The 25,146-nt window shown below is 40.3% G+C and overlaps 1 protein-coding gene across 2 annotated transcripts in view; it reads right to left on the minus strand.

Moving 5' to 3' along the window:
• DYRK1A (dual specificity tyrosine phosphorylation regulated kinase 1A) overlaps nucleotides 1-24,693 on the minus strand; it is an 86,551-nt gene extending 61,858 nt beyond the window's left edge. The window contains exon 1 of one of the 2 annotated variants that reach the window (XM_075033702.1): nucleotides 24,158-24,693. The gene's annotated coding sequence lies outside the window, so the exon portion shown is untranslated. Of the gene's footprint in view, nucleotides 1-23,447; nucleotides 23,947-24,157 lie in introns of those variants that run through there. The other variant, XM_075033701.1, reaches the window with a different exon arrangement.
• Between the last annotated feature and the right edge of the window lie 453 nt (nucleotides 24,694-25,146).

Consider the following 25,146-nt stretch of genomic DNA (forward strand, 5'->3'; position numbering starts at 1 on the left):
AAATATCTGATTTATAACATATAATTTTTTAAACATTTCCTTTTTATGAAAAGAAATGCATAACTTCTAAAAAATATACTTCTTTCCTTGTATATGAAGGAACTAAACAGTGTAAAACTTACACTTGACCCATACAGCCAGACAACTCAGGATTTGTTTTCTAAATATTCGTTCATGTGAACCCCAGAATAAAGTCTATGGTTTTAGGAGGAATTAAACTGACACAACTGGGGAGGGGTGGTGGAGAAAGAGAGAGGAAAAAAACCCACACTTATGCTAATATAAAAGTTCAAATACTTGAGATTTGTTAGATAATTTGCATATGTTTCTTTTCTTACTCATTGACTAAAAACATTAATTTTAGAAGCACAAACTTAAAATATTTTTCAGTATACTGACCATATAAGGAACCACAAATTAGAGGGGGGAGTTGTTCTTTTTTCCACCCACTTAATAGTGTGAAGCAAAACAGATGTGGTTACGTTTCAACTGCTTTGGAACAGCAAAGTCATGCCACTGTATTTACATTCCAACCCTCAACCAAAAGAAGCAAAGGGATGCTACAGCAGGAGTTGCTCATCCTCTGAAATATCAGCTAAAACATTCACAGCTGTTGGATGGCACTGAACTCTTATAACAAAGTACTTGCTTCTGTACTGTTTAATGGCCTCACTGAGTACAAATGCGATTACTAAAGTCCAATTTACATGATTCTTGAAAATAATTCTACCTCAAATTTACATAAGCATGAAGACAACAGCATTCCAGGAAAAGGAAGGATATTTATGAAATCTAGGTATTTTTTAATTATTTCTATGTCATCTTACAAAAATAGATGTATTGAACAATCTATTTTTTTGATGTTAACACACACATACTACCTATGATTTCCTTAAAAGGTGACATCTGATAAGCAAGGATTTAAATTTTTTTTTAGAAATAGAGCCATTTTAGTTAATATATTAAACATGAACTAAAAAGTAGTGTGTGAGTAAAGTCATATTTAAAGTAGAACATCCATGAGGGCTGTAAACTAGTTTACCCAGAGTAATGTGCTCTCACAGTTGTGAAATGCTTTTCAGAGCTGAGATTCTTCTATAGGTGTCCTCAAAAAGATTGATCATTTCATTTACAGAAACTGTTCCTGTTCCTTGTGGTTGGGAAAAGAACTTTAAAAATGCAAAGCAAAACACATGCCACTATATGTTTGCATTCATCAGTTTAGAACTTTAGACCTACAAAGTCTCAAGAGAGTATAACCTTCCTACATCTCGTTGATTTTTTCAGCCATAAAGCAAGCAAGCAAACAAAGAATTAAAGGAACGCCTAAAACTTCCACAGAACATGTCCAAACATCACTCAATTTACAGATCTTTACTACAATCTTGATCCTACTCCAGCTTACTATTCTTCCAATTTAGTGGTCACTGACTACTATTTCCATTCTTTGTTGTACCCTTTATTTACAAAACAGACTCTACTTCTCAGAGACCTGGCAAGCGAGGGTACTCAAATGCAGGTACTTCAACTTTTTAATCCTAGACTAGAGTTGGGACAGCACTTGTAGTGCGTTCCCGACAAGCAATGTATACTGTAATGCTTTCACCTCTCAAGAACTGTGAGAGCTTAGATGCACATTATACTTAAGTATAGATACACATGCACATGCACACTACATACATATGGGAGGTAGGACGTTTTTTCTTCCCTGCAAATACAGACTACCTTAACTGCAATGCCTTTATACTGATGAAAACATAAAATCTTATTTTTCAACAGGGGAAAACAAGAGTTCCTGCCCAAAAGTTTGCTGAAACAGCTATTAAAAAAAAAAAGAAAAAGGAATTCCAAGCAAAGGAAGAAAATAAAATGGGCATCTGAATGGTATAGTATTTTCACAGCTACCAGGGTTTTAAACAAAATATTATGACACATTTAAGAGACTTCAGCTTTCTAAGTGACCCACCCATATCAAATTCAGATGTTACTGGGTTTTGACATCATTACTATTTCCTTAACTGTTTGCTTTTTCTTTGCCCCTTTTAATTCTTCTCTGAAGCATGACAAACTCCATCATGCTGCAACGTACATGTAACAGGAACAAGAAATTAATAAATTAATAGGTTATCATCATGTTTCAGTAAACATTACTGTAACAGAATTGATCAAAACCAGAAAGAATGTAAAATCTTATTCAGACCACAACACACTCCAATACTTGTACAGATTCCTAGGAAATGATCTGCAGAGCTGCTATCATATGTCTAAATGAAATAAGACTACTTCTCCATTTCAGCTTTGGCAGCAGATAGTTCCAATGTTACTTTCAAAGATGATCTAAAGTTACATATTTCAAGTACTTTTATAACAATCTAGATGTTCATTGCCCTGAAACAGTAGCACCTTTAATCTTGAAGGCTTCCAAAATATTTTAATACATGGAGATATGCACATCTATAGTCTTCCAAATTAAAAAAAAAAAAAAAAAAGAAAAAAAAAGAAAGAACAAACAAACAACTAACCACACACAACTGTAAACCGCTGGGTAGCTCTATAAATAGATGGTGCTTACCTGTAAGACTTCGGGTAAGTGGCTTGCTTAAGCCATACATTGGTTTGTCTGCCTTTTTAAATACTTTTTAACCTTTTCAAACACACCATGGACTAACTGCTGTTCAACTGATTCCCGTATGACAGCTCCCATTGACAAGTGCAATGCCACAATCTACCTTTGCTTTTCATTATTCAGGAGACTTAGACTGGATAGGCATACACATAGCTAGGTACTCTCTGGTCATGTTAACCATATGCCTGGGTCTTAAACCAGACTTCACCCCATAAATCCCCATACCTTCTGCTAAAGCAGGTATACTTCTGATATGAAAAGTGATAATGGATAAGTACTGCTGATATCCTTTCCACTTTAACGTGATAAATCAGATGTAACTGCCCAAGCTTCAGTTTAGGCTGAAAAAGTGAAGCTTGTCTACTTCCAGTTTGTATCCAAAGGAACTTAATGAAAATATTTAGTTCTCAAACATCAGAATTTTCCTTAATGCATCTATCAGAATTCACCCACTTAGATGGGTTTTTCTCAGGACACTTGTTCAGAGATGTTTCTGAGCCACTGCATCTAAAAGGAGCAGAAAAAGGAAGAAATTTCTTCAGTTACAAATACATCATCATCCCAGAAATCCTGCAGAACTCAATATAAACCTTCTCTAAAAAAAAATCTCTAGCCCTTAAAAATCAATCAACAAGCTAGCCAAATCATAAGTCTTTCCAACAAGACTTCAGCCACAACATCATTCTGATGGTAAATTCACCAGTCACTAGGAAAAAATATTAAAATTACTGTATCTAGAGTGCAATCATTTAAGAAGCCTGCCATGGAGGATGGCCTCAGCTTTAAGCTTTCTCCTTTTTTTCTTCTTCTCTGAGGGAAATGGGCAAGAGACAGTCTGTCCTATCATCAGGTGATGATTTTTATGCAGGACAAGTTCACAGGCTTCACATTTATATTAAAATAGTCAAAACTCAGTACTCCAGAAATAGGGTACACACTGCCTCTCCAGAAAGGCAAGGGAAGAGACTGATTTAGCGGGTTGACAGCAGCAACCAAAGCAGTTTTGGCTCACAAATGCCTATTCCGAAAAGTAACTCTAAACACACTCTTCAAAGTGGAAGGATATCCTTTTTCTCTGTTTGCCCAACTCAAAGTCCCAGTGCATTATTCCTCTTTTTCTACACGTCCCAAGCACAGTACTAAAATGGAATATGGAATAGCCATGCAATTGTAGTAAATGGGGACATAACCACAATTTAAGTTTGGTTACAGAACTCAGATTTGCCTTTTAATTAGATCTATCAATGTTAAAAGGCACTTCAAGGGAATTTTAGGATTACTTCTAGGATTTCAGGATACTGACAAAGTAACTGGGATCCTAAGCTCACTTATGGGAAAGAGAAGTAAAAAGTTTTTTAAAGAAAAAGAGGAGGAATCCCTTATTTCCAAAATTACATATACCATAACTACTCTTCCAGCTCTTTTTAATTTGGAACCCAAAAGGTCCAGCTTTTGCCAGACATGTCAGTACAGAAACACCATGTTTAAAAATCTTGTTCAACATGCTTTCAGATAGCAGTTCATATGAAGTTCAATAGCTCTGAAAATTGACAGTGGTCAAGTTCAGGCTCCATGACAACCAGATGCATTCAACATTGATGGTGAATAAACTGAGTTATTTAATTAAAATAAGAATTCTCAGGCTGCGGTTCCCCAAAAGCCAAAGCTGATTTAGATTTGGCTGCTGTGTTTCCACCCACACCCCTCCGTGCCCTCAACCACTCAGCGCAGGCCCATCTCTTGCACCACGGCTGGCACCTGCCCCAGTCTCGCTGAGTCAGTTCTGCAATTTAGCATGATGTGAAATATTCACCTTTTTTTGATCAGTTTTCTGCTGACTCTGCACAGCTCCAGAGCCCGAGTCTGACTTTCAGCTTAAAAATCTACACATAAATAAGAACCTAATTGTTCTTTCTAGCACATGCACACAGCTAACACATCTATATTCTGCATAATACTACTGATCACAGAGAACTTCATTTGCATTTTTGTGCAGTCTTTGATGTTCTGGACCTTTGAAACTGTCAGTTCCTAGGTCAGGGCCAGGAGTGCAAATACTGATACTGGAAGTGAGGCAGCCATGCTCTAGGACTGTGCTGGGATAATGAATAGGGCATTCTGCTCACAGAGGGAGAACCTCCTTGCATTACGCATTGTGTGACACAGTAAAATGGTGAACCTCACCTAAAAAGTTCACTATCTAAAAAGACCACATTTGTCCACAGAAAGACAGAAGTAGAGAGCTCACAAATTTTAGCTATCTATAATAAGGTTTGCTGGATAGGCTAAGAATACAGTATAATTAAGAGCAACCTAGCTAAAGTATTTCTAATAGTTCTTGCCAAACTGCTACAGAGCACCTTGAAGACCACAGCTAACATCTGGTTTGATACCCATAGCAATAAGACCCCACCCCTACTTCAAGAACCCAAGTGAAATGTGTACAGGCTTTTCTCTATAAAGCTTGTGTGTCTCATAATAGTCTACATAAACAAATGTGAAGAAATCAATTTAATCAGATGTGCCAACTACAAACTTCTCTGATGCTGGAAAGCAAAATAAACAAAACCAAACTTTTCACCACAGTAAAATCCAGCATCCTTACCATTCAGCTTTCAATGTCCCAGTCTATCTACAGACTTCCACGATACGGTTTAAGTCCTAATTCAGGCTCAGGTTGACTAACGTAACAGTAGCAGAGAAACTTGAATTCTAAAGCAAAACTAATTCTATTTTGGATTACTGCAGCAATCACATAGGGAACATTATTTCTATTATCTTAGGATCCCAATTTAGAGGAGCTACAGAAATGCACTGTTTTCAAAATTCAAGACACCTCCAGCATAAGCACAATACCATCTCTTATGAACTGCACTTACTACATACACACAAAAACATTTCAAAAATATCACAGAGTATTTGTATTTCAACGTATGAATTAACAAATGCAAAGACACACAATTTAACAGATTAAGTCTTCAGAAAGTTAACCTAATTTCACTATTAAAAAAAAAATCAGTGTTAAAGCCCCTTAACAAATAACTGAAGAGGGAGTAGAATATAATCCCACTGATACAAAGTATTCTATGTTCCATCTATATTCTCCCACACCCTCTTCATTTTATTCACCTATCTTCCTAACTTGGTGGTTGTGCTGCATTTCCATAATTCACATAATATCTTTCCACTGAGAAAATAGAACATTATCCAGAAGCCATTTCCTGTAAAATGGGTAAGCACTGATTAAATCCCAGAAAGTTTCTTTTTCCTCTTCCCTTAAGGTAAGCACACTAATCACTGGATTGGAAAGTCATGTTTCCTTTTCTCTCCCTCTGTCCCATGATTTTTTGGTTACATGGGACTCGAGGACAGTTGCCAAGAACATCTGAAAGCCAGGTGATCTAGGTATTCTCATTGGAGTTGAACTCCAGTTCGGATTCTCTCCATCTGAGGAACACACTAGACTGCCAGGAAGGGCAGCAGTCCCCCTCCCTCTTTCCCAACTCTCAGGTGCACAGTTGTGCCCCCTTCCTTGGAAAGCTTCAGCGTTCACACTGAATATACAGTAAAAGAAACCAACTCTATGACCCACTTAAAAACCATTCACATCTTTGTCACATTCACTTTCTTCCAGTTTAGTAAACTGAACTGGCTCAGCAAATGGTAAGAAAAACTTAAAGCTAGAACAAAAAGGCTAACAGGCTAACGGGCCTTTTTGTGCCAAAAAAGATGTTAGCTCAGTTTATGCCACATAACATAACTTTCCACCAAGCGTATGCCTTCACAAGCTGACCAAACTCAGGGCTACTACTTATAAAAAAAAGAGCAAGTCACAGACAAGGCTTATCTTCCTAGCACTCTTCCACCTCATGATGGAACAGTTTAGGTAGCTAAATTGGCAGTAAAGTTTCTACCTTTACTTAAATCATTATGGTTTTGTGCTTACCTTCTTAAGATGGCCCAACGTAGAAAAGTAAAGCAAAAATGCCAACAAAGAGAACTTGTAAGTATGCCTAACCAAGGGAGAAAGTAGACAGAGACAGTCTCTTGTGATCCAATTCAGGCTACTATCAAACAGCCATGTCACACTCCCCTGCAACATCCAGGCACCAAAGAGGTAGGGGTTGCAATGATAACGGCTACAAGTCCCTCTGGGGCCATAGCTTAATTCTTCTCTGTCTCATAAATCATCTTTGAAGGAGGAAACTACTGTAACTCTTGTATCGTGCTCATGAGGTAATCTCCAATGCATATAACAACACAAGGCTCTCCAATACTATGATAAAGTCTCCAAAGTAGATCAACAAAAAAATGCACAAATGGGTTTTCCCCTTCTTTGTTCTTTCAATGTAGTAAATAAATACATGAATAAAGATTCCACATTTTCCTCACATCACTCGCTCCAGAACTACAGCCCTAACATTTCTCAAAATATACATCACTGTCAGCTCCAAAAGTTTTTAACAAAACATGAATCATCCTAACGTAATATTTTTTAACTTAACATAATTCAACAGGTTTTTAAGTTCCACCTGTAGTTTATTTATCATGGCCTTATTCCCCAGTTAAGGAACCACTGACCTAGAAAACTCTCATTGAAGAAGGAGATAAATTAATGAACTTCAGTAAATTTTCATATAATCTAGTAATGAAGTCAAAATACCTTCTTTTTCAGATTTAAAACTCTGAGGTCTTGTTTTATTATCTTGTTAGCCGCCATCCCTGCTGTTAAGCATAATATTGAAGCAAATCTTGGTATAGCCCAAGATGTACCAAGATACTACTGCAGAGGTAGTAGGCTGCAAAATTTTGCTGAGTTTTAAATGGTATTATAATCCATTAAGAAGAATTCAAACACCCTATTCAAGTCATATATGCATGTAGATGCATGCACACACAGGGAGAAGAGCCAATACAGACAGTGGGTACACATCAACCAACAAAAGCTTTACTGGGGTATATTTATTATCACATTTAATAGAGATTTCATCAAACATTCATGACAGCTCTATACCTCTATAAAATATGGTTACAGATAGCTCACTGGAGACTCTAGAACACTTGTTCTGCCAGCTAAAATCATTGCTTTTTCTGCTGTAAGTTAAAAAAAAAAAAACAAAAAACACTACACAACACTAGACCAAAAAACCCACACCATTAAGCCCAGAACGTACTCATCATAATCTAATATGACCTTCTACATAACTTTAGAATTTCATCCAGTAATTCCTCATCAAGCCTTCATCAATGTATGGAATACCCCACAAAAACTTCTAAGTATTTGAAAGCCTTCAAAGACCAAGAAACCGTAACATTTTCATCAAGTGGAATGGATTGTCAATCACCATTAAAACTGCATTATCTCCTGCTTATCAATACAGAAGACAATGAATTTATGGTGTGGAAAAGATTTTATGAATCTGACAAGAGGTTGCAGATACCTTGCCATAATGTAACTCAATCCGAATTTGACAGCTACGAGTTCAAATTCACAACCACCTTTACAAGTTACCTTCTGTCAGCTTATCCTCAGTAACTGACCACATATATGCCTACCTACACACACATACCCTTTTAGCCTACAACAAATATGAGAGTTTGCTTTCAGGGAACAGAAAAAGAAGGTTAAGGCGAAGGATGAAGTAGCACATGATTGCTAAGCCAATCTAACAATTTGCTGCTAAAAAAAAAAACAAAAAAAACAAAAAAAAACAATGGCCAAGGAGGGGGGAGACTGTTCTGCCCACATTCCTCCCCTTCCCAATCCTCACTGCTCTAGCACTAATTGACCCAAAAGAAAACCAACTTTTTTCAGGTTTGCTTACTGGCTTTCTCACACGCACAGATGATGCCAAATTATTTGAATAAATATGTCTTTTTTTTTTGATGTACTGAAGATTTTAAAGAACTCAGGACAATTTTTTTTTTAAATAACTGTGTTATATTATGGTCCTGAATGTGCAGTTCAAGCTTAGTCTGTCAACTTGGGATAGTGTTGTTTTGAATCCCTTTTTGACTACAGTCACTATGGAGATGTATGGGATTCATTTTTGAATATTCTCTGATGGTAGTCATAAGACAAAAGTCTAAAAGACATCTCTCGAGATAAAAGCCCAGGAAAATTCTAACAGAGGCCTTTCAGATTAATTTTGTCTAACTAGACTTTTATGAGGCCAAATAGAAAAAGTTGAACCTTTGAGATAGTTTATATGAACTTCACCAAGTCCAGCATCCGAATATTGGGTATAAACTGATCAATCTAATGCTGAGTTACTTGTAATTTTTCAAGACGACGACATTGCACTAAAACTTTGGCAAAATTATCCATTAAAGTAGTTCTAGGACATGCTACGATTATACAACTTTCTGATTATTTAATAGTATCTCTGCCAGCATCAGAAGTTGCTAGGCTTCTGACCAGAGGAGTTTGGTTTCCTGCAGCATTTTTTTTGCTGATAAAAATTCCTAAAATGATTTTAATAAGGCAGGTTGCAGGAAGGAAATGAGGACAAATAAAAAAAAAAGAGGCTTTTAAATCCTGACCTTACAGACCTCCAAACAGTACTTAGGATCAACACATCTGAGGTATACAGGAAACAAAAAGGAAAGAAAATCTTTAGTGTCCCACTGAAGTCCTCGCAGACTACCAACAACAGCTCACTAGATGGAAAGACTCTAAAAACAAAGCCACTTTTCCAGCAGATTTTTTCTTTAATTTTCTATTAATATTACTGAACTGGTGTATTTCATGTAATGATGTGCTGTGCTTTTAAGAAGGTAACTTTTGACATAGACCTGCTCTTTTCCCCATGTTGTGAAAGAGCTCAACAAGAAGGTCATGAGTGTGATCTGACACGCTCTGTGGATGATGCCAGCAGAGGTATCCTTAGAAGAATACAATTTTTCTAGGGACATCTGAAAGAGCAGAGCAATGTATGAAATCACAGGGGCATAGCAAAAAAGGTAAGAAAAGCAAGATTCAGAGCTCATACCAGGTGCAGCAAATGGACCGACTACAGTCTAACAGACTCATCTCTATAGCCCTTCAGACAACCAGCTTCCGGCGCAAGGCAAAAAGGAAACACTGAACATGACAATGTAGTCATCAAGATGGTCACAACAGAGAACTCTGTCCCAATTCATAACACCATACACTACACTGACACCTTCCTTCACCATATAAGTTAGAAGAAGCAAAATCACATTTAATAGCTTCAAAATGGGAACTTCCCTCTTCCCAACACTTTTTTTTTTTAAATAAGAAAGCACCACCTTTGGAAGTAAGCCAGAACTCCATCCACACTGCTAATTTGACACTTTACTTGAACTGAACATAAAGGAGACTTACTAGCTTCAGAGCTCAAGAGAAAGAGACCTCTGTGGAGTTCAGTGGTGCTACACTGAATCTATCTGAGGGAAGATGGATCCTCACATGGATCTAGCAGCCAAGGCCTACTCTCCCTTTTTTGCTCAGTGAGATTTTTATTCAAAATATTTCAAGTTAGCTTCATACTGGATTTACAGGAATTACTAGAAAGCATGAAGACGTTCTTCATGGTGCCTCTGTGTTTAGAAAAGAGCAAGAGACATGCTAACCTGTACAGATTATATCTGCCACAGACACTGCCTGAAAACACTGAGCAGTCTTCCTCCCTTTCCTGAAGGTGTCAAGGAGATGGATGACAACCTGAAGGGCAACAAAGACAGCCAAAGCGGGAAGTTCTGAAATGCAAAATAGTCAACCCAAAGCAAGTTAGAGAAAAAGAGAAACAAGGCTTTATGAAAATTGCAGTGGATTGCTGAAGAAGGGGATGGGAAGGGGGAAAGACAGGCACTAAACATCAAAGCAGCTAAACCATTATTTGACTAAGGAACCTCAACTACTCCTAGAAACTGTGCAACGCCACATTGTTTATCACAAGCCAAAAGTCCTTAGCCATGAAAAAAAACATGCATAAAACAAGCATGATGAACAAAGTTTACTGAAGAGTGGACTGGAACAAGACCCAAAGCACAAGAGTAGATGGATGGGATTTAAAACAAAAAATTTTAAAAAATGAGACAAGCCACTGAAGGGATACAGCATTTATGAGTTAATACTTTTATTTACTAACCAAGAAGGAACCAACTGAACACCTCCAAAGACAACTGTTGTAATTTAGAATAGTGTTTGCCCTACTAGCATGTACATCCTGATAGCAGGCTGCTTCATAACATGACCTAGAACAGCTGGCCTAAAAAAAAAAAAAAAACAAACCTGCAGGCTCAGAGAGTGATATATTTAAGTGCACTCTCATATAAAAATGCAAAAGTAAGATGTTGTCCATCACATTTTGCATGGAGAAAGCAAGCCTTGCAAGGTACTTAAGGTGCTCCTGCCCACAGTCTATCCAAAGGCTCAGATAAGCAAAGGAGATGGGCAGAAAAATTCCGTTGCTTTTCTCCTGCTACAAAGAGCAAGTATATTGTCCAATCTTCCACATTTTTATTTCAAGTCATTTTGGATTATTAAAATGTGGATGGATATTAAAACATGGAGGGATTCAGATATTAAAGAATAAGCACTCCTGTCTACTTTTCCAACTAACAGTTAAATAATTATCAACCAAATTTAAGTAACTTGAACAAAAATATTAGGTATCTGAATACGTGGAAGTGAAACAACAGCATAATCCCAGCAGCTCTGGTCACTTATTTAAGAGGACGAGCAAGCATGGAATTTCCAAAAGAGTTGTTTGTTTTTTAACATAACCAGGCCAGCTGGTGGTTATGTTAAAACAAGGCTATCAAGAGAAACATTTTTTCATGTCTCCTTTGTATAGCAGGAAGAAGAAAACTAAGCATCTTTACTCTGCAATTTAGCTTCTAGTATCAATAACCTATGCTCACATCTTATATATAAAGACAGCTGAAAAATACCTTTCATTAGAACATTAACTTTAGAAACTTCACCTTGCAGTTTGTCAAAACTGGAACAATATATATTTTGTGTGCGCATATCTATCTTAAGGCAATACAGAATTCAAGTAAAAGTTTCAGAAGTACATGAGATTAACGAAATCTATATATTGTATTCTTTTGTGGTAATGTTTGGGGAAAAAAAACAGAAAATTAAAAACTCTGGGTTTCTTAAGAGGTTTTAGTCTTTAAAACATGGATTTACTTTTTTTTCTCCTCAAAAGCCCTGTTCTTATGGGGGGAAGAGAAAGCAAGAACAAGTGAGAAAAAACAAGCAGGACAAAACACTGAGCAAGCAAGAGACAGCAAATGACAAAAAAGAGGCACTTGAGAGACTGAGCACTAGACTAGAAAGGACATGGGAGAAAAAGGGCATGAGCAGAAGTTAGAAAATTGTAAAAAGGAGTGAGCGAGAGTGAGGAATAACTAGAGGAAGACCAGAAGTGAAAAGAGTGCAAGAAAACAGATGCATCAGAATTAGAAGAGTTAGACAGCAAGCACGAGAGTTAGAGAGAGAACTTACTATCACGTAAGACTATGGTAGCACGTGTTAAGAGTGCACACAAGCAGGACAGCATCAGAGTGGGAACATTAGAGAGGGAATAAGCATGGAAGTTTGAGATAGCAAGCAGATGTCTGACAGAGGCGGGGGGGGGGGGCATACAGAAAGAGAGAGACTGACAGGAGAGTGATTTACTACAGGAGGGGTGGCAAAAATTCCTCAGAATTATGTTCTCCATTAAGTAACAGTGCTATCAGAGCCAGTTAACCAACCCCTGCCTCTTCTAGGCACCCTGCTCCTGTCCACCCACACAAACCATTCCATTATCTTGTCAAATGTCAGAGCAGCAACACAGTGTACCGGGTCTGGGAACCGATCTGACCGAAAAGTAACCCGATTCTCCACCCCCCCACACACCCAAATGTTATATATATAAAATTATATATTTCAGCCAACTCAGTTTCCAAGTCTGATTCACTGGTTGGTCTTACAAACAGCTGTGCCAACACAAAGCAGGTGGGAACAAGCAGCCAGAATCTGGAGAGAAGGGGAGCTGCTTAAGCGGTAATTGCCTTCAAAGAACTCCTTGTTGCACATTTTGCCTTAAAACAACTCTTTCAACAATTTCCCTCAAAGTGCTTCAGTGCCTCTACATCTTGCAGCATGAACTTCACATCAGTTTGCTAATACTTGCGCTGTAAAACAAACACATATAACATCATCAGATTAAATACTGTGCATGTCCCACACCCCTGGTAGATGAGACGTGAAAACAAAGAGTTGTTGCTTTGCATCTTTTTGCTTCATTTTTATTGATCATTTCAAATTTGGCATAGGTACAGTTTTGGGGAGAGCAAGGTAATTTTCACTGGCCCCAGGAAAACATATACAGATTTGGGTGTGTGGAAGGAGAAAATGGTTTACGGTAGAAGAAAAGCGGGTAGAAAATCAAACTTGCTTCTGTTTTTCTCTGAATATACTGTTCTTTGCTGTGCCACCCTTCAGCATTCTTTCAGGACTGAAACTATGTACCAGCCTACGGTCTTATCTCATGCTAGAAGATGGAATTGATCTGGATGAAAAAAAGGTAATGAAGTCTTCTCAAATTTCCCCCAAATTTAAGAAGGTATAGTAGTAGAAGACCAATAGTTTCAGTCTTTACTCATCAGCTTCTGTCCCTTTGCTTGCCTTCGCTGCCACTACTACCCACCAGTGTCTAAACACTCTGTGACAAGTTCGATCAGCTGAAACCAGAACACAGATTATTATTGTAGAAGAGTCACGTTTAAGACCTTTAGACAATTTTCCCTCATGAAAGCCAACCAAACCCAAGCATACAAAGTGTGGTTTACGCACCCAGTCTACACTTGCACAGGTAACCCATTGTTCCCTGACCTGTTCACTCTCAAGTGGCTGACCCATAAGATTGAGAACTCGGCCCTGCCAGATCAGGTAGGAGAGCTGGGAGCTTCTGTACTAATAAGATGGAGATGTTTCAATCATACGAACTGGGCAAATACCACACATGACTCCTTCTCCTTCCATGTGAAAAAAACTTTTATAAATGTCATAAAATCACAGACTAAGTTAAGAAATGTTTAAGGCAAGCCTGATACGCAATTCTGTCTCTTTTATGTATTTTGCAACACAATCTTTACTTACACAGTCAAATGTTATTTTATTCATTGAACAGATGCTTATCACATACATCAGAAGGATAGCACATAGAAAACAAAGCTATACAGTAAATACCAACTATACCATAAATGATACTTTTTACTGAAATACTCCATCAGTTCTTCCCAAAATTGAGGTATGCGTATCAAATGGAGAAAGAGACTGCAAGTAAAAAACAAATTCATTTTTTTTAAAGGCAAGCAAATTCCCTTTGGGAAAAATGAGTTCAAACCCTAATTCCCCCAAATTTCTAACCAAATCCTAAAATCCTTGAGCAGACCTCTATCTGGATATGCTGAGTCACTCTCCAACCTTAAGAGACTGCTTCTCTGAGTTACAAAGCACAAGGAAAATAAACTCAAGTCAAATGCAACTGCAAATACATAGCATCCTGCTATGAAGACATAAGACACAAAACCCCTTAACCTCAGCTCCACCCATTTCATCACTGTGTAACTTTGAGCAAGTCACTTTACCTTTTTGCTTTCATTCCTCTTGCTAAAAAGCAGCTTAGTAACACGTATTTTTCTGTTGTTAGCAAAGCAAAAACTGCTGTATGGAAAGCAACATGAAGTTAAGTGCTATACAAAATGCCTAAAATCTCTGAAACTCCTCTCCCCACCCCAAAAAACCAGGAACTTAGTGCCTTAGGTTAGGCTGCTAATAAGCAAGATACATAAACATTTCTAGGTTTGGTGGAGGGTTTTTTCTGTACATTAGATCCTAATCACTGAAAAACATTTCTCTTCCACAAGATGCTGGAAGAGGATGTTAGCTTTTGCTAGATTAAGAAACTAAAGTGGTACATCTGTGCATGAGCCTATGAGAAAGTCACAAACCCGAGACCAAGTGCAAGGTCTAGACAGTGTGCAATTATTAAGAACCTGTATCTAAAAAAAAAAATAAAAATATTTACTGCATGATGAAAGATAGTTCAGACCACCAAAAAAATGAGAGATAATTTTCCCATTTTGTCAGTGTTTGACTTAGTTTGGGAATTTTTATGGAACTAACTAATGAAGTCAAATGCAACTCTACAAAGGTTCTCAAGATTAAAATAAAAGGCAACAGACCATGCTTACAACATATGGAATATAATGCATACCTGTTTCCTCAAATACATAAATAAACTTGCACTGTCAAGTTCGGAGCTCACAGGTTTCAGAATATACATAATGACTAACACATAACTTCGATAGTATTCCGGGCCCACTGTAGCCTTGCTAAAAATGTATCTTGAGCTTCCACCTCACCTCAAACCACAGATCTCAGATTGTTTTGTTTTATGCAAACAAAACTTTGCTTTTACATACAGAGATTAAAATTAAGATTTTTTTTTTTAAAGTAGCAGTAGTCCAGAGAAAGACAATGAAAGCAAAGCATATAAAGAATCCTAGATCAGAAAATACCAAAGGAAAATTTTTCAAATATGGAAGTCTAAAAATTAAACTCTTCATCCCATATTCAAACTCTTGTATAGCAATAATTGTATATTCTCACATTTCAATAAAATTAGATAGGAACTACAAGACTCAAAATCTTTACAAAAGAGTGATGCCAATAGTATGACAAAATACTGTTTTAGCTATGTAGGCCTAAGATGACAGTTTTGAAGTAAAAAAAAAAAAAAATTAGTGATAAAGACATACAAAATGATCAATGAGATCAGGAAGGTCAATTAAGTCCCCCTTCTCTCTTAACAGACTTTGGAAATAAACACTAAAGGGCAACAAATTTAAACTAAGGCCAAGGAAATCTTTCTCACACACACAAAAAATTATTTACTGATCTCAATCACAACATGTCCCTGATGGGGGGGGGGGGGGGGGGGAGAAAAAAATTTTTATTAGGAGCTAGAAATTATTACATTGGACAGAAGGGGGGGAAAGGGTGAGAGGAAAGAGAAAAAACAAACAAACAGAACACAAACTCCTATGCTTCAGAATGTAAGTCTGCCATGAACTTCTCAGAACTAGGAAAATATTTAATGACATGAACTACTCCAATTTGGTGTTTCCTTTATCTCAAAATGTTTTTTAATAAACTTTTAGAAAGTTGTTTAATAAACATTTAGAAATATTGGTAGTCTATAGGCACACAAATCATGGGTACAGACTGATCATAGGTCACTCATCATCTGTAATGTTTCCAAATTCAAAGCACCACATGCATACACCAGCAGAGCTTCAGAAGACCTCTTAAAAATGTCAGTTTGTCACATACGTACATTCTTTTCTTTCACATGCAAAACACTGAGCTGAAGGTCCCTGTGTATCACTGTATATATTTTACTATTTCACTTTCATTAGAACAGTAGCTAAACTGAAACAAACATGTTTTAAAATATCTCCGTTCAATTAGAGAAGCAGCATTTTTATAAATTGTGCAGAAGAGAGAATGATTTCAAAAGGTGATACTTGAACCTTGTGAACTATAGGCAGAACTTGTTTTCTCATTTCTTGAAATAACTGGATGCTGGTTAAGAACATCTAGCAGAAAACCAGGATGATATACCTGCTTTATGCAGGTATAGAAACATTTCTTTGCATTATAAGAAGAGGAAAAAAAACCTATTTTTTTTTAAACTATACTTTCAAACAGAGAACTCGAGATACAACAAATGACTTGGCCAACATGTTTTCCTTCCTTTATTAACTTCTGTAAGAAAGGAGACAGAAATATTTGAGCAAAAACTTGTATTTTGGTTTACTGCAATTGTGTGGCAGTATGCAAATTAAGTAAAGGGGCACTAGGTATTACCTTCAAATCCACATTTAGAAACTGTCTCCAATTCTAATGGTTCCTTACATGAGAAAAGTATTATGTAAGTTTCTAGTCCCCATCACATGAAGCAAAGCCAACCCCAATTTAACAATGACAACAAAAGTTGTCAGTGTTATCCTTAACCACTAAGGTAAGGTAGCCAAGTACTTGTATTCCAACAATCTGTTTCCACATGTGCAACTGGGTTTCTGAAGGTTTCAAAACTAAGCTCATAAAGTTTTAAAATGTCCATGCTGTGAACATGACTCTGGTTAATTTAACTCCATAGAGATACGTAAATGAATGTTTTGATGGGTAAAAAGACTAAAACTAGACTCATATGGACACTCTGAATTGCAAATCATGATTGCACCCTGTGTAGTATACACAGGTGAAAATATCCCCAAACAAATCTTACAAATACAGAAGATAAACCCTCTTGTAAGGACCACATCAGATATCATTAATGATTTCCACTCACACCTCCAGATTATTAGTTTTTAGACCTTCTACCATTAAGCTTTTGTACAACAGACTATCAAATTACAGTAACTTACAACCCTTTTTATTTACCAGAAGAAAAAACAAAGCACACATATGCGTTTACACAATGCTGTAACAAAAATGCTACATAGAAGAACATTAGGAATGAATGAGTATGCATCTCAAAGTCATGAAATCCTGATTAAACAGAGAAAGAAATAATACTTCATGTTGTACAGTACAAAACAAAATGGAAATTAGATCCCAGCTAAGGTCTCCAAGTAGTATAGCAATGCAAAACCAAGCAATTTTTAACTATGCCCTTATAATGCAAACTTCAACTATGGTTTATAACACAGTATCATATATACTCTTTCCACTCAGCCTTCAACATAAATGAATCATTTATGATGCTGTCTCTAGTAGACATAGTTCACAGAAGACATTAATTCACTTAGAAACTAAGTTTGTAAAACACTGTGTGTATTAAAAATAATAAACCATCAGGAAAAGTTTGAGAAGATACAAGCGACATTCAAAATGAAGCTGTAGTAACTGCATAGTTAACTGACCTCTCCCCAGAACTGCACCTACTAGTGCTTCTGATTTGGGAGGAAAGTGTAATATAAGTTTGTAGCCATAGCATATATAGAACTTGACTTCAGCAAAAATCTGATTTCAGTGGGAAGACATAGACAGATATGTGCAATCATGTACACGTTCAGCATTTGCAGTAATGCTCATTTTCCTACACAGGGCCTGCCATAAAAATCTTAACTTCTGAAGGCATACTATGACACTGACAGGAAAGTCACCCTAAATACAAGAACACAGAATTCTAAGTTTATGAACATCAGATTGTGGTGAAAAATATACATTCAGCTGTGTTATTTCACAACTATGACCCAGTATTTTTAGTATTTATGAGTAACTTCTACAGAAAGAGAAACTGCCAAGATCTTCATGCAACAATCACTTCTTGTAACATGAACAAAGACATCAATATATTTCAAACACTAACTTGCAATTTTTGGCATACCATTAAATTAATGCCTACTTAGGCACAAGTTAGAAAGAATAACGACAAAGAAGCCAGAATCAGACACGATCCAGGAAAGTTACCGAGCTTCCACTATCAGTCAGATTTTGAAAGAGTGTATTAGAAACTGATTTGTCTGTAATCACACCCACACCCTGTATGTATTTCACATATAAGTCCTGTTAAAACTGTGTTTAAAAACCAAGAATATATATGGTTATACATCTGTAAGTAGGAAAAAAAGCTGTAGTTACAACTGGACAGACCAGAGATCATCGTAAGGAAATTCATAGCGTTCAGGAAAATACAGAACTTAGTAAGTACTAACACATTAACTTCCCTACCTGACAATATTTTTTTCCTCTTTTTACCCCTTCCTTCAGTTTAAACACTAAACCGATAGCATGGACACAAAACTATTTCCTCTACAAAGGAAGGCGATGCGCTATGCTCCAATTGGCTCCTCAGCGACAGGTCCACTGGCAAAGTAAATGAGAAGTTACTAGCAATTTACATAGTTCACAGGAACACAAATTAAGATTTGACCACATATAGGTAAACAGGATTTTGAATGAACAAAAACATTAACTACCTGCGTTTGAAGCCAGGAAGCCAAAACCCAATGAACAAAAGGTTTTCAGGACACTAGGGTTTAAAAGATTAAATTGAACTTGTCAGTGAAACATTAAAATGTATTTAACTACGACTGTGCCAACTACTCATTCTACTAGTCTGATTTTTTTCAGTAACTCATTGAAATTCACTCCAAATTTTTTCAATCATGTTTTGAAAGAATAACTCTGCCATCAGAAATCAACCTGTACACTTCCACTCCTCTCATTTCACCATCCAAACTGTTATTAAAAAGAAAGAGGAAACTTTTCAACACATAGATGTATTAGTATGTTATTAACTATTCCTTTAACTGACTCAAAACACATTTTTATTTGCCTCTGGAGGAAAAGAAAAAGGGGAGGGGGGGGAATAGGAGGGTTTGGAGCTTTACGTAACACATAAATTGAAAGCTTGGTTTCTCACAGCTGGAACAAAACTGACACTTAATGGAGTTAATTTCACTTTCATTTACGCAGTTTCACTTTCAGGTATTTAGTGCTACTAAGACCCTGGAAACTTTGCAAGGAGTATGTTTACAAATAAGTGCTAGCTTATGGCATTTTAATTACAGAAACATTTTCACTGCTTTTAAGCAATGCTATATTCAGAGCTGAAATTAAACTGATTATGTCTTCATACAGGGTAACTGAAATAGCAACCATCTAGACTTCAGAGGCTCCAGAGAATTCACACTGTAGGGATGTAAGCAGAGCTGAGTGGGAACTATCTTCCACATTTCCCTACCCCTTCAGTGGGTATGCTCCTTGCAAATCCTATGGACAGGACATTTTGGAATGAATGAGGATATGATAACGTCACTACCCTTCATGTGAAGCCACCCTATCTCCAACCTTTTCAACTGTGGAAAAACTCACCTATCCTTTAGAGATTGGGGAGGGGAAGGGGAAAAAAAGGGGGGGGAAGCGAGAGAGGGGAAAGGAAACTTTATGAAGACAATGGGATTTAGCCTGTCTCATCACTATGTGCTTTCTAGTCAGAGAGAAGCCCCTTTTTTATCTGTGCTCTCAGACAAGTAAACCATAATTAAGCACCCACAGACACTGGACAAGACTCATGTATGTATTAGGGGAAATGGAGCTAAACTGCAGATAAAGCTGGCGTAAGTGTGAACTTGAGACCTATTCTAAGGTAATGAAATACATTTGTATTAGCAAAAGCAGTTGAGTTATTTTTGCAGTCACACTTGGATAAAACAGAATCAAACACAGAATTTTACCTTCCCTCCCCATAAAGGAAAAAGATAACCAGTGGATATCAATTACAAACTTTTATATTAATTGTTCCACGCAACGAACGATTAGATCACCGCAATTCTATTGGTATATTATGTCACCTCAAAGAGAGAGTACTAGATAACTGTACATACAGAATATGTTTTTCTCGAAGTTACAATTGCTTCTAATTATCAAAAGTTTCTCCAGTGTTTTTAAACCATCAATAGACTACAGTTCCCATAAGTCTCATCTTGAAGGACCCATGGAGGTGTGGAAGGAAAAGGAGAGTATTCCCCTTCTCAGAATGTTTACTTTTTTTCCTCCATTCTTAAGCTTACAAGAAAGGCACATTTGCTCAGAAGGGTTTTTTATATTATTTCAAATAGTCTTAGAGCAAAAAAGAAGTCTCACTGCATAAACATATCAAGTCTTTTAGACTTCTTGAAGTCTGATTAGCAAAAAAGTTATTACATAAATTTAAAAAAAGGATGTTTCTTACCAAACTCATACTAAAAATAAAAGAGATAAAACTGTAAACTTAACAACCAATCTATTGTATTCTGTTATAAAGACAAAAGCAGCAGTTCTCTGTAAATAATCCTACTCTACAACAACAGATCTATTTACAAAAGGATTTCAGAAGTTATACAAGTCTCCCATGCTCCCATAAAACAAAGATATCAGAAAGTTTTTTACTTCACTTTGGAGAATAGTTCTCCAAATGGCATTAAAAAGTACCATGGAAAGACTAAGCGTATACCGGTCTTCAATTCTTACTCAAAAACATAAGCTGTAACAACTTTCAATCTACAGTCCCGCAGCCAGGGTTAAAGACACCTGAAATAAAGAGGTTTTAAGAGGAATGCTGAAAAGAGAATCTAAATATAGCAGCAAAATTGCTTCTTGGGTAAGAGTACATTTAGTCTTCAAATCACCACCCATATCGGTTCAGATGAAACTGTAAAATGCTATCATAGCAAATAAAGGTAGTTTTTCATGCGTTTAACTAGTCTTTTCGCATACTACCATAGGACCTGGTGGTGCAGTTTCAAACATGTTAGCATAGACTAAAAGGGACTTTTTATGTTGTTGACCAACTAATTTGAACTAAAATGACAAAAATATCACAGTAAGTCCTTTAAGGCAAAGCCTAATAACACAGTTAACCCAGACACGTTCCTTCACAAGGCCCTATCAGAATAAGATTTTAAAATGTGGTATACATGTTCGCAAATACATCCTAATTAAATGTAACTTTAAAAGCTTAGACAAGGCATACAGTTTTTACTAGATACCAGTCACGTTTTTCAACTTTGTTTAAACTATCAATCAGTTTGTTAGAAGTCATTTATGGTCATCACGTGTTAATTCCCAGTCTACGCAAAACCCACATACTTGAAAAATTGATAAATTCCTGATGAGTACCTCATTATTTTACACAAGTAAGAGAATACTACCCATAAATTGACACTGAAATAGAGAACTCTTGGCTGCTATTAGGTAAAATTATCCTTGTTGCGGCTTCGCAGTCACTGTCCAACATGGGGGAGGGGATTCCAATGACAAGTTCTAAATCTACCCAAGTATTGATTCAGGAACTGTAACATTGCTGCTCATGTAACAAACTGTCTTTCTTACCTATTTGCCTGGAAACAATATTAAACTATTGTCATATGTAAATGCATACACAATTATATAACAGAAGGAATTGCCCTCTTTCCCTGATTTAAGAAGGCCATGCTCTTTATTCATTTTTGAACAAAATATACTTGCTTTACTCAAAGAATATTCAAAAACCATTAATTAAACTCGATAAGCTTCATAAACTTTGACAGAATTTTAAATTCACAGCAGAAAATGTAAATTTAACACATCACACACATATTCTACTTCAGACTGCAAATAAAAAGTCTAGTTCTAAATAATTCATATAAGCCAAAAACATGAAGAGTTCCCTACAAAAGTAGTCTATATATATATACATACACCAAGTTCACCAAATATATGTAGATAATAGTTAACAAATACTAGCTCATACTCAGAGTTATTTTCAGTGTTATTATTCTAATTCTATAAAGTATAATTAATTTTCCAAAAATATCCAACCTAGAGAGGTTGGGGGGGGGGGGGGGGAGAAAAAGAGAAACAAGTTTACCAAAACTTTTTAGGGCTACAGACTATTCCAATGAGGTAAGTTAAATTCTGCTTGGTTACAGGCAGATAATTAAATACTACTACAAACAAAATGTTTGCTTATTTATCACCAGATTATCATCGATGTATTCTTCAGCTTCGCACACCTTTTCTTAAGGAAAGGAGAACGAAATACCAACACGATAATAAAACAAGTCAACTTCTACTAATCTAGACCCCCCTATGATACTATATCCATGTCAGTGTGACTACATATACCTACTGGCAAAAGTTAACAGCACACTCTCATTCAGATTAAAACAGTAGGTTGTCAAAAACATGCTTGTTGATTTATTTTGTAGTCAGATATTCTGTCTTTGTTAATTTTAAAGAACAATGAATGTTTATTTCCCCCGATGACTGTGGAGTAATAGGAGAACTAAGTAACAGCACCAATCTAGACACATGATCAAAGAACCCCTACGTAGTCTTTGGACAGACTAAACTGAAAACTTCAAAGCTGACTGAGATTCAAAAATGCACCAATTTCGAAATTTCAAATTACAGTACTTTTAATTGCGTTTTCTGATTTTGTGGCGGCAGAAGGGAATGCCGCTCCGGAGAAGGAGCGCCCTATGTATCGGATGAGGTCTCCAGTTTCTCCAGCGACACAAAGCTAAATTCCTAAAAGACTGCTGCCAGTTATTAGAATATAGAGGTGCCCGTGTCTCCCTGCGCCTATTCGCAACTGCTCCTCTCTCCTCTTCCCCACCCCAGCCCCCGCCCAGATGACAGTCATCTCGCACTGGTACTCCTTCGACATCGGCCTCCAACTTCCCCACCTACCACACAAGTCCCTCGCACGGGTGCAGGTGGGGGCACCTCAAGCCTCCACCACAACAGGTGCCCGCTCTGCTGACGGTTCCGCTCCTGACGCCCTCCTCGCCTCCCTCTCCCCGCTCCCAGACCGGGGCGAGACCTCGCACCCGCCCACCGCAGGGCGTTGCGCATAAGAGCGAGAGGATCCAGACGAGCTCCCTTCCTCCATCGCCGGTCCGGCGGCCCTCCTCGCCGCTCCGCTTCCCGACCCGGCAGCGACAGCCTCTCCCGGCCGCCGAGGGGAAAAGGGCCGCAGAGGCCGCGGCCGCCGCTGCCCCCCGGCCATGCCCGGCCTGCCCCAGAAGGGGGCGGCGGTAGGGAGGGCGGGGAAGGAGGCCAGGTCCAAAGCCCGGTACGGGTCCCGGTCCTGCCGGCGCGGGGCTCGGCGGGCCCCTGCGCTCTCCCCACCTCCTCTCTCTAAGATGGCAGCGGAGCTGCCCCCTGCGCTGCGCCCCCCTCGACCGCGCCGGGCCGGGAGGTGGCACCAGCTCGTCCCGCTGCGCAGCTCCCCGCCACCGGCCGAGGCGTCTCACTTACCCGTGCCGGGGGCGGCGGCGGGCCCTGCGGTCCGCTCCGGTCGGGCCCGGCTTCTCCCGGTCGAGGCCTCCTCCCTCGGGCGGCGGGCGCAGGCAGGGCGAGGAGAGAGCGCTTCCCCCGGCCTCGGCCAGGGGCCCGGCGCGGCAGCGCCTCCCTCTTGTGCGCTCCGCAGTCCGGCCGCCCCGCCGCGCTCGGGCCCGCACGGCTGGCGGCGGTGCCGGTGCCGCTCGGGGCGCGGGGGGCACCGGCCGCGGGGTCCGTCCGCTGCGCGCCTTCCTCTCTGGGCGGCGAAGAGAAGAGGAGGGGGGGGGGGAGGCCCGGCCCGGCCCGGCGGGCGGATCCGCGGCGCTTCCTGGCCGGGCTGGATTTTCTATCGCTCACAAAATGGCGCGCGTTCCAAACCTGCGCAGCGCCCGGCGGCGGCAACGGCAGGGCCCGGCCTCACCTCGGCTCGGCTCGGCGGCGGTGGCGGCGGCCTGAGCCCCGGCCAGGCAGCGCGGGGACAGCGGCGGGCGGGCGCGAGCGGGCGGGGGGAGGAGGAGGAGGAGGAGGAGGAGGAGGAGGAGGAGGAGGGGGTGGGGGGGAAGCGCAGCGCCGTACCGAGCCCCCGGGAACTCCTCGCTCCCTCCCTCCCTCCCCCGCCTGCCAGCCTCTACCTCCTCCCCCTCCCTCCCTCCCCGCCCGCTCCTCCTTCCCCCTCCCTCACGAACCGGCTTCGGCAGGGCGCTGCGCCGCCCCGCTCCCCTCCCGCACCGCGCCGCTCCGCTGCTGCTGCTGCTGCTGCCGCCGCCGCCTCACGCCTGTCCTCGCCCGCGCGGGACGAACTTCTCGCGTGTCCCCGCCGGACCCTCGGGGGACAGTTTGGGTTGTTTTTTTTTTTGAGGGTGTTCTTTCGTTTTCTCCTGCGATAATGTCTTTCGGGGCGGAGGTGGGAAGGAGGAGGAGGAAGGGAAAAAAAAAAAAAAAAGCCGCGATTCAGGCGGGAAGAGGGGTTTTTTTTAAAAAAAAAAAAAAAAGCTAACTGACAAAATGGCGACGGGGCGAGCCTGTTTCTATGGCAACTGTCAATCACGCAGCCCGGCTGCCCCACCCCGGCCGGGCGGGAGACGGCGCTGACGTGGGGAGGGCGGGGCAGAGAGCGACGGGTGAAGGGCGGGCCCTGGTTGCCTGGGTAACCGCTGCCCCCCCCCCCCCCGTTGTCCCCCCCCCGCCCTCCGGCGTGTGACGGTATCGGTGCGGCCGCGCCGCTGCGGGCCGGGGTGGCCCCGGCGCGCCGGGGCGTGGGGGAGGGGGAGACGCCGGGGCGGGGCGCGAGGCCGGTAACGGCGCTGGGGGGGAGGGGAGGGGAGCGGCCGCCCTCGCCCCTGCCGCACGGTGGGCGCCCGGGAGGGGGCGGCCCGCCCTCACCGCCGCCCCACGGGGCTGCCGCGGCGCCTTCCCCGGCCCGCAGGGGGCGCCGGCACCGCGGCGGCCGGGCCGGGCGGCGCTGGAGGCGGGGGGGGGGGGAGCGGGGCCCTGCGGCCGCCCGAGGCGAGGCGAGGCCGAGCAGGCCGGGCTTCCCGCGCCGCCCGCGGTGTGGAGAGGCCCCGGGAGGGCTGCGGGGTTGTTGGAGGCCGCCCTCCCACGCGGGAGGAGCGGTGTGGTGTGTCCGGGGGGAGGCCGGCGGCGGTGGTCCTCCTCCTCATCTCCCCACCCCCAA

Source organism: Buteo buteo, chromosome 8 (genome assembly GCF_964188355.1).
Source record: "Buteo buteo chromosome 8, bButBut1.hap1.1, whole genome shotgun sequence".
NCBI classification, from domain to species: Eukaryota; Metazoa; Chordata; class Aves; order Accipitriformes; family Accipitridae; genus Buteo; species Buteo buteo.